This window comes from Crinia signifera, chromosome 4, assembly GCF_055691185.1.
Source record: "Crinia signifera chromosome 4, ASM5569118v1, whole genome shotgun sequence".
Classification (NCBI taxonomy): domain Eukaryota; kingdom Metazoa; phylum Chordata; class Amphibia; order Anura; family Myobatrachidae; genus Crinia; species Crinia signifera.
In genome coordinates, this window is record NC_139220.1 from 182,139,320 (window position 1) to 182,153,448 (window position 14,129).

The window sequence follows — 14,129 nt, forward strand, 5'->3', positions numbered from 1 at the left end:
CGCCCGATTTTTTGATTGTATGCCTTAACTTAAGGCATACACTCAGATGCGATGCGACACGATTTTTCGACAAAATCGCATCGCATGCAACCAAATCGCATGCGATGCGATTGACGCGATTTTCCATAGCATTCAATGTTAAATGGTCCTGTTCATACCCCCACTATCCAAGTGGGCATGGAGTTGATTTTATATAGCATTGCGAGCGCAGCGAGCCACCGAGCCCGAAGCGCGGCGAGCACAGCGAGCACCGCAAGGGGACGCTGATTACCTAAAATGTATTCCGCGTCCCCTCGCGGGGCTCGCTATGCTCGCCACGCTTTGGGCTCGGTGGCTCGCTGCGCTCGCTACGCTAAATAAAATCAACTCCATGCCCACTTGGATAGTGGGGGTATGAACAGGACCATTAAACATTGAATCCTATGGGAAAATCATGTCCATCGCATCGCATGCGATTTGGTTGCATGCGATGCGTTGCGATTTTTCCGACCCGTTCATAAAATCGGGCGCCCAGTTATTACAAAAGTACCGATCCACCTGTTGATTTTTAAAAATGTGTCAATGAGTAATGATTGCACCTGTGCACCTCCCAGGTGACCTCGGAAACGTGAACTGTGCTGGGTCCTGAAGACCAAGTTTGAGAACCCCTGACCTAGACAATATCTTTTCATTAATCTCCATGGAGCCATTTTAAAGTGGTGAGCTTAAGAAGCTTTTCATCTACTATATTTTAGAGTAGAACCAAGAAAAAAAAACATAGATCTTGGGAAAAAGGGTGAAGATCAAGTGAGTAACATTTAACAGCTATCATAATTGGTCATTGGTTGACCAACACTCTAGACCAGTTATTCCCAAACTTTGTTACCCTAATTAATACACTATTGTTTCAATGAGATGCCTTTCACTGCAATATATTTTAATGATTGTGTTGCTAATAAAAAAAATGTTGAATTTCTCAGTAGGAAACCATTGTCCTAGGGGTGCAGCAAAGAAAAGATGCTGAGACTCTAGGGCAGACATGGACAACCTATTGCTCTCCAGCTGTTATGAAACTACAAGTCCCAGCATGCTTTGTCAGAGTTTTGCAATCAGGGAATGCTAAAACAGTTGCAGTGCATGTTGAGATGTGTAGTTTCACAATAGTTGGAGAGCCACAAGTTGCCAGTGCCTGCTCTAGGGAAACATGATTCAAGAAAGTATGTGTGTCATCACGTCATTTCACCTTTCCTGTTGATTACGCATTTTATAAATGTTCTATATTGTTCCTGCACATTTTCCTGGCATCTGACCTTTCTGTACATTCAGGAAGACAAATTAGTTGCATGAACATGTGAATTCAAGAATAATTATATCTCATACATACATTTTATCTCATACATATATATATATATATATATATTATATACAGTATATATACAATACACAGTGTATGTAGACAATGAATGTGTGGCGCCACCTGTGTGTCCTCAACCAAAACAGGGTATAGTAGGCAATATCCCCCTTCGAATTAAGGGGTGTCAGCCAATCTTCAAAGCAAAAGTAATGGTAAGTTACTTAGAGAGAAAGTATGTGTTCAATGGATGAAGATGCGGCGACTACTGCTCATTTAGAAAATATATATAATAATAGTGCTAGCCTGCACTTTTGAAAAATAAGTAAGTCACTGGTGATATATGTGGACCTGGAACCATGATACGTACCAAAATTGACTAAGGATAAAAAATTGTCAACGTATGTATGTAAAAAATAAAATACATGTATTTGAACAAATCGGAAAACATTTAAAAACAGACAAATAGTTAAGAAAATTCCTATCCAAATTTTTTTTTTTTTTTTTTTAAATAGAGTATAAATAAATTCAAGGTGCAAAGAAATAGAGTTGCTTAACTTTTTTGATTTATATATTTTCTAAATGAGCAGTAGTCGCCGCATCTTCATCCATTGAACACACACAGTGCTATTTTTCAGCAGGAACCAGCAGGAACTCAGTTCCTGAACCTCTAATTAAATATGACATCATCAGGAACTAAAATTGTACTTTCCATAAGATAAGTTTTATTTTAAAGTCACCTGTGAGTGCCTTTGTTTCTAAATACAATATATACATCTATCTCTGCCTCCCTCTCTTTATTATATATATTATTTTTTATATACCTGGAGTTCCTGGACCTATTTTTCCAGAAAAATAGTACTGAACACACACATATATATATTATATATATACACACACACACACACAACATACACAGTGTATGTTGTGTGTGTATATATATATATATATATATATATAAATACAACATACAATGTGTAGCTGTCTGAAACCATACTCTTTAACATTTATTAATGTTGCCAACAGTAGAAATGTAATAAATAGCAATTATAATATTCATTTCTAAAGAACTGTCCTTTTTGCAATCTCTTCTTCAACCTGTTGATGGTGCTGTTACAAAGAAGTATAAAGATGGCTTCTATAACAAACAAGCACTTGATGAAGATGAAGATGCCCAGCACTGTCGATATTTTTGCAGACAAAGTATTCTCCATAATTTAAACATCTGCAAGAACATAAATTGTTTTGCTAATTGAATAAGAGAATAACATTGGAATCAGCAGTCTTGAATAGTTCTTAATTGCCACCATACTTGCTTTCAGTCATGAATTGTATTTAGCATAAAAAAAAATAGAAATGGAACATTGAAGTGTACCATAGATGTTACTATTGACACATGATCAGCGATAACAGAAATATTGGCTGCTTTTCTTAAAAACATTCTCAGAATTATTTTTTATTAGATTAATTCATGAAGCTGATACCATAAGGGGGAAATTTACTATAGATCTATCCTGTCCGATTCGCTGGAGTTTTTTGCGAAAAAGTTGTGACAATAACTTGCGTACTTACTAAGTGTTCAGTTGCATTTAAGTCACCTGTCAAATCGAGGGAAATCATCATCGGTGCAAACATCATCCAAATAGCATTGGTATCAGTGGATTTACCGATTTACTAAGACTTACCTTTGTGAAATTGCTCCACTTTACAGACCAGGGCCAGACTAAAAGTAACGCGGATCCTGGGAGGAGCGAGCATGACTTTGGAGAAAGTGGGCATGGCCTAGCGTTTTGACCACCATTTTCGGGGTTGTGCCCAGCAATCCCTGAGCAACTTAAGAATCATTTTTTCATCCACAATTACTTGATTTTCTGATCATGGGAAGAAATGGTTAAAAAACTATTTCTCTTTTATTATGGCTATTACTAATTTTGTAGAAGATGGTAAAAGCTGGATTCATACTAAATATACATACAGAAAAGGACAGATCCACAGTAAATATACATCTAAAAAAATCCAAATTTACTCCTCAACAGATCTCTCTATATACAACAAACAGCAATGTCCAAGATACATAAATTGGAAATGCAAATAGTTATCCCCATTACTTTCTCTGAATCAGAACACTAGGTTATTTTGTCTCCTTTTTGTTTGAAGCGAAGAGAAACATTGTTGAACGCTGGTCAAGACTGACATCGTCATCATCTTTTAAAAGAGGTTAGAGAATCAATGCATATGGGGAAAAGAACTATACACAAGCCAAGTTGTATCGATTTGTTTCTTTTCTTGACTTGATATTTTCTTGGACTTTTCACTGACTCAGCATCCAGCTCCTTTTCCTGCTGCCAGCGTAATTGAAGACGGAACTTTGTCTTGGCTACATGTGCTATTAAGAAAATTGGAATTTTCACAACCCCTTTGTTCCTAACTCTCCCTTTATACCATTGTTTCCATATCCTATGTGCATAGTTTTCTCTACTGTTTGCATTTTCAAGAACACAACACAGAAACAAACATACAACTCTAGTAATAATGTATTTTTTTCTTTTTAGCTTTGCTTTCTGAACAGATTAATTGACGATTGAACTGATTTTCAGATGGTTTGGGGTGGGTACAGTACCTCCAATGTTTTCTGAAGTTTGTGATTTTCACAATCTGTCTCACATTATATTTACAGACATTATCGATTAAAAAATTGTCACTGAGAGGGGGGGTACTTGTTGTACTCAGGGGGCACTGTGTCTGAACTCACGTGACATTTTCTTCAAATGCACAGAGTGGGTCTTACTCAGGTGCCTGACCATCAAGATTGACATGCATCTCAAAATGAGTAATATAAGTGAATATTATTACAAAAAAAAACATATTAAATGTCTTATATAATATTCACCAGGAGAACAAATCAATGAATTCCAAAGAGTGACAATTTAATATTTGACAATACTGTACACACCAGATTATGGGCCTTATTCTGGTTAGGTTGGTGAAACGTATGTACGGTCCGTTTCACCGTACGTTTCCCGTACGCGGACGGTGAGCGTAAGTCCGACCACAGAACAGCCGCACACGGACGGTCACAAACACCGACAATGGGGAGTGGCGTACACTTGAGCGTACGCCACCGTGCACGGACGGCTCTCCTCTTAGCCACCGATAACTGGCGTACAACAGAGAGTACGCCACCGTATACGGATGGGTCTCGTCCGTTTTCCCACCGACATCTTGTGTATATCTGAGCGTACGCCACGGTGCACGGATGGGTCTCGCCTTTTTTCAATGGAAAACTCAGCGTGTGTCACCGATCGTGAGAGTTATGTTGGTGTTACAGTGAAAAAGTTGACACATGTCGACTTCTGTGAATTGAATGTCCTGCTTTTTAAAGTATACAAAAACACTTACTGAATGGGTGTAGATGGTTATAAAATAACTACCTTGACATATATAAGCAGGTCTTAGAATGAATCTTACCTAAAATTAAACCAACCTTTACATGTAGAGAAGTGTAGAAAGATATGCTTCCAATGTGTTTGAGGGCTGTGTGTGGCTTGCAGGTAGTGAAATCATGGTTTTCACTTAATAGGCTGCAGCATTGCTTATTCGGGTGTAATAATCAGCGTTAATTAGCAGACCCAGGCGTCCGCTCTCATACGGTATCTCTAGGGGTGGTCTGGAGCTATCTTTGGCGTCCGCCTGTTTTTGGGCCAAAATGCACGGTGCGTTCACCGATCGAGGCGGTTGTAGCACCGAACATTTATGTGCACACCCCCGTGTACGCCCATGTTTACGCCCAGTTTTCCTCATTATTCCGGCCGCTCCCCTAAAAATGCCCCCATGCCGCCCACAATGACCGTGCTCTTGCGGACAGGTTTTTTCGCACAGAGAGACCCAACCGTGAGCGGTGTGAGGTCGCCGCACATGCGCATAGCGAAAGCTACGCATGCACAGTTGAAAAAAAAAACCTGATCCGCCCATATATGGTCCCACCTTACCAAGCAGAAAAACCCCCTTATGTTGCCCGATCCCGGATATCGAGCAACATATCGATTACCTTGTCTAATGTGTACTCATGATATGCTTGCTTGTGATTGAGTCGCTAGTGGCATCACCTGTTGGCCCTGCAGCAGAATGCAGTAGGTTGTGTGGCTTCCCCCATTGAAACCGGCATCTGCAAGTGTGTGTGCACTTGTCACATGTCGGGTCCTATCAGCAGTGATATTGGGCTGGATACAATTGTTAAGCTCAGAACCAGCTTAAGTTGTAATCTTTAAAATATATAAATTAATTGATTTGTCCACCACACATATATTTGATGATTTGAGTGGAAATATTGCACCAGCAACATATTGAAGAGATCACTGAAAGTTTTTTCAACCTTCCATATATAAGACTGTTACTGTATCAGAGTCTTAACCAGTAGCATACAGTATCTATAATTGGGGTACAGTGTGCAGGGGGGCCCAAACACCCTGAACCCATATATTCATACTCACCACTTCTTTAGCACAGCAAAGGCTGCAGGACATTTTCTGGTGATTTGCGTATGTGCAATAGGGATATACCTGGGAACCTGTGTACGAGCAGTAGACTCTGGCACAATGTCCAATTGAAGCACCCTTATCGCTTAAAGTGCCTCTGGTCTTAGCGATCATCAGCTCATGCTCCAGATGCTATATTGATGCCCTGCCTTTTTTTTTTTTCTGAACTGTTCCCTGCATATCAATTTTCCGAAAAATATATATAACATCTTTCTATGTGATATACTAGACTTTAGAGTAGCCAAAATAACAAATATTAGTACAGATTTCATAAATTCTTTAAAATAATATGATATGGTGAAATAAATTACACATTTTGCTTGTTGATATCATCTACATAAGAATAACTGAACGATGTTTGTTTGTGTGTGTGTGTGTGTGTGTGTGTGTGTGTGTGTGTGTGTGTTTTCCATGATAACTCTTGAACGCTTTAACTGATCGTCTTCAAATTTTGCACATTACCATATCATTTTAAAATCTACGTTCGAAGATGGGTTTAATCGGACGATCCCTTAAGGGTGCTATGACTTTCTGAATACAACACAATGTACAGACTCCCTAAAGTGGACCCTTAAAGGCCTATAAGGGTCCATTAAATTATAAACTTTTTCACATCTTCTCACTGGCCTCGCTCAATCCCAACTAGCTCCTCTCCAATCTGTCCTCAATGCTGCAGCCAGGCTTATCTTCCTCTCCCGCCGCTCTAACTCTGCTACTCCCCTTCAACAAAATCTGCACTGGCTTCCATTCCCCTACAGAATCCTCTTCAAACACCTCACACTCACATACAGGGCCATCTCTAATTCCATTGCTCCATATATCTCTAACCTCATCTCCACTCATACACCCTCCCGCCCTCTACGGTCAGCTGACGACTGTCGTCTCTCCTCCACCCTGATCACTGCTTCCCATGCTAGAGTACAGGACTTTGCCCGTGCTGCACCCCTTCAGTGGAACGCACTCCCTCGCTCCATTAGACTCTCCCCGACCTTGCACAGCTTCAAACGGGCACTGAAAACTCACCTATTCATCAAAGCGTACCCTTCCACTGCATAAACCAGCTGGTTCTCCGACCCCTGGCCTGTTTACATCCTGCTATCTAACCACCACCCCCTCGCTTGCACCTCTTGTAATCTGTCTGTCTCCCCTTCCTACTAGATTGTAAGCTCCTCCGAGTAGGGCCCTCTTCCCTCCTGTTGTCAAAGCCCACTTCTCTTCACATTTCACTCACAGCTCTCCTTTACTCCAACACTCAGTGACCATCTTTATACTCATCTCCATCATTGGCCTCAAGCCTCTAGTTGTATGTTGATTGGGTCCTCACTACTTACATTTAAGCTGTAATGTGTATTGAACTGTGGTGCTCTTTATTTGTACTGTATTTTTGTTATTTATTCAATGTTATGCCAAGTTTTGTCTCCCTGTATTGTTCCTTTGTACGGCACTGCGAAACACTTGTGGCGCCTTATAAATAAAATTATAATAATAATAATAATACATTACAAGACTTTTGAAAAACTGAAACTAATAAGCGACTCATCGGCAGAGTGGTCTGTGAATCGAACACTGTAGATATCGTTGTGAAATTCATGTGAGATCAATCCCCCGTCAGTTAATTTTTCTCTTTATTGTTTGCATATTCATTCATTGAGGGTTTTGGGTTCTTCTGTACCTGCTGCAGCACCTCCTGTTCTGCTGTGGTTGGCAAGTATAGGTGGATAGTTGCAGATTTGCTCTGGCTGCTGCAGCAGCTCCTGCCCTGCTGTGGTTGTCAAGAGTATGTGGATAGTTGGAGACTTTTTCTGGCTGCTGAAGCAGCTTCTGCTCTGCTGTGGTTGGGTAGGGTAGTTGGATAGTTAGAGACCTGCTCTGGCTGCTGAAGCAGCTTTTGCCCTGCTGTGGTTGGGAAGGGAAGGTAGATATTTACAGACTTGCTCTGGTGCTGCCCATATTCTGCCCTGCTGTGGTTAGGAACAGAAGGCGAATAGTTGGAGACATGCTGTGTCTGCTGCAGCAGCTTTTGCCCTGCTGTGGTTGGGAAGGGATGGTGGCTAGTTGGAGACCTGCTCTGGCTGCTGCAGCAGCTTCTGCCCTGCTGTGGTTGGGAAGGGAAGATGGATAGTTGAAGATTTGCTGTGCCTGCTGCAGCATATTCTGCCCTGCTGTAGTTGGGAAGGGAAGATGAATAGTTGGAGACCTGCCATGGCTGCTGCAGCAGCTTTTGCCCTGCTGTGGTTGGGAAGGGAAGGTGAATAGTTGGAGACCTGCTCTGGATGCTGCAGCAGATTTTGCCCTACTGTGGTTGGGAAGGGAAGGTGAATAGTTTGAGCCTTGCTGTGCCTGCTGCAGCAGCGTCTGCCTTGCTGTGGTTGGGAAGGGTAGATAGATAGTTGGAGACTTGGTCTGGCTGCTGCAGCAGCTTCTGCTCTGCTGTGGTTCAGAAGGGAAGGTGGATAGTTAAAGACTTTCTGTGCCTGCTGCAGCAGCTTCTGTTCTGCTGTGGTTGAACGGAAGATGAATAGTTGGATACTTTCTCTGGCTGCTGCAGCAGCTTCTGCCCTGCTGTGGTTGGGAAGGGAAGATGGATAGTTGGAGACCTGCTCTGGCTGCTGCAGCAGCTTCTGCTCTGCTGTGGTTGGGAAGGGTAGTTGGATAGTTGGAAACTTGCTGTTCCTGTTGCAGCAGCTTCTGCCCATCTGTGGTTGGGAAGGGTAGGTGGATAGCTGGAGACTTGCTCTGGCTGCCACAGCTTTTTCCCTTCTGTGGTTAGAAAGGGTAGGTGGAACAAGAATTACATAAGCATAAACTTTTGGACATCCAACTAGTGCTGTATATTATTTAAAAAATAAATAAAGCCTTATGGCTTATGCATTATATTTTTTAATTTACAGAACTAAAAAACCTGCAGATTTATTATTTTATTATTTCAAACTATAAAGTTTTCCACTTGCAGACTATTTATTGAGTTTAGTGATGCGTTAATGCAACTTTTACTTTCATACATATTCATTTACTTCACTGCTTCCTTCTGTAGTCATTCATGCTCACAACACTGGCTGGTATATACAATAGCATTCAAAGCAAAAAGCAAGGGTGTATTGTATGGACAAAAAAACACCCTGCTCAAATGATCTAAAGGTTTTATGGGTACACAGAATGTTAAAGACTTTTTTCATAATACGATTTTAGGACATATCTATGTAGAAAAATAACTATTTATCTATGAAATATGATTCACTTTGTGGGTTTCGGAAACGGTTTCTCATCGGAACTTGCATGGTTGGAAAGCTCAGGATTAGAGATGAATGAATTTTTTAAAGCACTTCTTGAACCATTTAATCTAGTCAGATCTAATGTTTAACAATATGCAATATATTTATGAAGCTTAGATAAACTAAAACATTTGATCTACATATAAGCAATGTGAGCAGGATTGAATCTGTTTGAAGCAATTCCAACATAATCAAACTTGTTGAAGCTAAAATTGATACATATTATATAGTGTAGTTAATGGTTTTCAATGCGAACAGAACATGTTGCCATTAATATGATAAACTGCAGATGTTATAGCTCCAACTTTAAACTCACATCTACCCCACCACCAAAAATAACCCCTCAAAAAACATCTAGTTATTACTGTGACAGTTATTTAAAGTGTTGGATCTTTCAAATGTAATTGAATATTTAAGTCAGCTCAAATTAGTTAACTCAGGATATAAACTCACTTTATTCATATTATACAATATTCTTAAAAACAATCCATCTTATTAAGCTGCAAGCTCTCAAGAACAGGTATATTTATTATAGGGTGAATGCACTGACATTGGTGAAATGGGGTGTTGGCAACAGAGATAGGTTTTTACACTATACATCATGGGGTCAATTATAGCAATCCCCTCTTTTGTTATTATTTACAGGATACGGTCATTGGGTCTACAGCAAGTTAGTTGACAAGCGTTGGGTGGACACCGTTAGGTCAACATGGGGATAGGTTGACATGGTTCTAGGTCGACATGGGTCTAGGTTGACATGGGCTTAGGCCGACAGGTCATTAGGTCAACACAAGCATTAGGTCAACAGGATCTAGGTCGACAGTCAAAAGGTCAACATGGGTTTTTCATTGTTTTTTGAGCTGATGTGTCGAAAGGCGGTATTTTATGCCCTACCATCCACTAAGACGTGGTGGGAGAATAAAAGTGTGCCGAGCGCATAGCGAGTGAAACGAGCGATGCACGGGGATGTGGTGCATTGGAAACAGTGGCCATGTCAACTGTGTTGACATTTGGGTAAAAAAAAACAGTGAAAACCCCATTTCGACATTTTCACTGTTGACCTAAGCCCATGTCGACCTAGACCAATGTCGACCTAGACCAAGGTCGACATTGACCCATGTCGACCTAGAACCATGTCGACCTAACGGTGTCGACCTAACGGTGTTGACCTAACGCTTGTCGACCAACTTGTTGTAGACCAAATGATCCCAACACTTATTTACATTGGAGGGGAGGAGATGTATAAAAGAAGCGGAGAGATAAAGTACTAACCAATCAGCTCTTGTCACTTTTTTAAACACAGCCTTAACAAGGCAGTTAACATTGATGGCCGCAATATTCATTCTAAACTGCAGTCGCATCTCAGTTGGAGTAATTGCAAATGCAGACCGGGGGGGGGGGGGGTATGAAGGCAGGACGTGGTATACAGGCAGTAGGTGGTATGCAGGCAGGAGGTGCAGTGGTGTAACTAGGTTTTTGGCACCCCCCCTCCGTTAAAGGGAGGGCGCCCACCCAGCCGCACGCCCGCCCGCGCACCCAGCCGCACGCTCGCCCACCCCAGCAACCCCCACCCCGCCGCCCATGCAAACCGCCCCATTTCCCGCAGTCTTACCTACGTTCAGTACGCGCTGGTCCCGGTTCCCTTCTTCTGCTATGAGGACCACCACAAAATGTCCACCCCCATACAGCAGACAGTTTCAGAGAACTGTCTGCTAAATGGGGGCGGACATTTTGTGGTGGTCCTCATAGCAGAAGAAGGGAGCCGGGACCAGCGCGTACTGAAGACAGGTAAAGATTGTGGCGGGGTGTAACTATAGCACTGCAGCCCCCGGCGCCCGCACATGCACAGCGCCCCCCCCCCACGCGGTCGCGGGGGATGCGGTGCTATAGTAACGCCACTGAGGAGGTGGTATGTAGGTGTACCTCCCAACTTTATGCATATGCAGAGTGGGACTCAAGGCACCCTGAAACTGTGTGCTCCCCGTAAGGGGATGTGGCCAGTACACGTGGACGTGGCTTCATAGGGATGATGCTTCCACAAGGAAATGCCCCCATTTTCCCACTTTGCGGGCATGGTTTCGAGCTCTGTGAGCTGCTCACCATGCCCCCTGCCTGCCATTGAAAACGGGACTGTCCTGTGAAATTCGGGACAGTTGGGAGGTATGTCCAGGGGGTGGTATGTGGGCTAGGCAGGAGATGGTATGCACCTCCTCCTTGCAATGCTAAGGATGGCATATGTTAAGCTGCTGCTGGCAGTTTAGCATATCTGTGAACCAACCTGAATAAGGGCCAAAGACTGGAAACTAGTGAGAACAGTACCAGTGCCTAGTGTGTAGTATCCCCAAGTGAGATGACTTGTCAGCAGGTCTATGTGCCGCAGCCCAGATGTTGCTGTGCAGTGTAGGGTCCCAGTGAGCTAGAGTGCTAAGGCAATAGCTACTAGCTAGGGATACACACACACAGCCGGCATCAGTAGAGTAAGCAGGCCAGGCCCCTTCCCCCAACACCCAGCAGCAGCCTCTTTTCATGTAATGTGTGTTTTTGTCTGCACGTGAGTCATTATAACAAGGCAGCAGCCGGGAAATCCAGGGGAACAGCAAAGTGTCTGAGGCAGCAGCGGCGGCTCCCTTCTCTCTCCCCCCCCACCTTCCTCCCAATGGCAGCAGCCTGCGTGTGTGTGCGCCTTGCCAGTGCCTGCCTGCGCTGTGGTCAGCAGCACCACTACTGGGTGATGTCTGGCTGCTGCTCCCTGTGAGGAGGCACACTGCCCGCCGGCCACTGCCTCTGTGTGTAGCGTCTGTGGCTTGTGGTAGTAGCACACATATACACACTCACACACACACAGGCAGGAGGAAGCCAGCAGCAGCAAGAAGAGGGGCTGTGTCTGCTGTATTCCATCACAGAGGAGGTACTTACAGATGGATGGAAACCATGGATGCTGCTGCTTAGGCCGAGAGCCTGTTTAACGAGGACTTAATGGGATGCTATTTTCTGGGGTTACCATCTGCAGAACGTCTGATCCTGCTGAGGTGACGAGAAGGTAATGTGTGCGCCCCATGCCCAGATTCAGCCCACACACCAGTGCATGGCCATGTACTGCACACATGCTATATGTATATATATATATATATATATATATATATATATATATATATATATATACTCACATATAGGAGTCTGCAGAGAAGCCCTTCACTATTAATATGTGCACACTGTGTGTGCTGTATCCTCATTTATGTAAATACATAAAGAGCAGTCATTTTGCTCAGGTAACATGTACTTCACAGGGATATATGTATATATATATACACACATATATATATGTATATATATACACACACACACACACACACACACACACACACAACATACATACAGTATACACATCATAGATGCTAACATGATATGCATGTTGTTTATGCTTACCAAAGCATTTATAGCAGAATGTATTATATTATACAATGTAATTGAAATGTACATACCAGATTGCTTGATTTATTTAAAAATTACAGAGCTTTCAGTATTGTGGTTTTAGATATATGTGTATGTCTATGTGTATAACTGTGTATGTGTGTGTGTATATATATATATATATATATATATATATATATATATATATATATATATATACACACACACAGGTGGGCGAGCAGCCATTAGTAATACAGACTGTAAGCACTACATCTGTGTGTAATCAGAGATTGCCGGTACATGGAAAAGAAAGGTGGGATTCTCTCTGTTTGTATTACACATCTTTAATGTGATGTTGCACTTTGAGAAGGTGCAGTAAGTGCAGAGCAAGGAGACAGACTCTCTAGAGAGATAGCAGTGAGATAGGATGTTATTCATTCCGAGATACACCAGTAGACATGTCCATTGCATGATGATGACGATGGTGATGGTTTATACTGCAGGGACATATGCAATTGGCTGGTTCATTACTGAAAAGAGTGAAATAGAACAGATTTCACCTTTACCATGGTCACAGTGTTTTAGGAGGCGTTAAGTTCTATAAATAGCCTTGGCGGATTTAATACTATACACAAGTCTTCAATGATGTAGGCAGCCTACCCAGACAGAGCGTGCAGCTAGGAAACGTGAGAAGTCTCCATTACCATGCACTATACATGGGAGTAAAGAGAAAATATGATATTTCTTTACCTTATGGTGGTGGTGGCAGAATAGAGATACTGTAAAGCATTTTTACACATGATATTAACTGTTATTGTAGCAACAAGTTCTTTAGATATATCAAGATCAGAATGCAGAGGCTTTGGGGTGAAATGTAATAGGATGGGAGATTCAGAAAGTGAGGTATTTGTTAAGAAATCTCCAGGTTTTTTTAGAGCGGCAATCATTTACACTGCAAAATCAAACTGGTTTTGCAGTGTAAATGATTGCTGCTTTAAAAAAACCTGGAGATTTCTTACCAAATACTTCATGTTCTGAATCTCTCATCCTATTAAATTTCCCGGTACTTATGTAATATCTGGGCTCCCGTTTTTCTTATGAGACCGCGTCCCCTCGCGGGGCTCGCCACGCTTCGGGCACGGTGGCTCGCTGCGCTCGCCACACTATATAAAATCAACTCCATGCATAGTTGGATAGTAGGGGTATGAAAAAATGGGGTGCATTTAACATGGGAGCCCAGATAATACATAAGTACCATAGCTACAACCTTATTATTAATTGCAGAGTATGTGTGTATAGGCTTACATTGCATTCAGACCGTATCTCGGTTCTAGGCATCTAGTAAATGTCATGATGGGGTGTTGAGTCACCTGACAAGTTTAAACTCGCTCATATTAATCCAAATGATAAATTAGTGGATGGGTATCTCAATATATAGAGGAGCCCTAAAGTATAATTAGCCGATCCCCCCAGAATGCATAGCATATTAGTATATTCAGGGTCCCAGTTGTGTTGTCTGACCAACATGTTTGGTGTTGGTATACCTGCCTCTTGTCATTACAGCCGAGGTCATTAAATCAA

The 14,129-nt window shown here is 42.2% G+C and overlaps 1 protein-coding gene across 5 annotated transcripts in view; it reads left to right on the forward strand.

Annotated features, from left to right (window-relative positions):
* FRMD4A (FERM domain containing 4A) overlaps positions 1-14,129 on the forward strand; it is a 432,053-nt gene that overhangs the window by 225,646 nt on the left and 192,278 nt on the right. The window contains exon 1 of one of the 5 annotated variants that reach the window (XM_083183114.1): positions 11,776-12,177. The exons of the other annotated variants lie outside the window; for them this stretch is intronic. The gene's annotated coding sequence lies outside the window, so the exon portion shown is untranslated. Of the gene's footprint in view, positions 1-11,775; positions 12,178-14,129 lie in introns of those variants that run through there. 5 annotated transcript variants of the gene reach the window in all.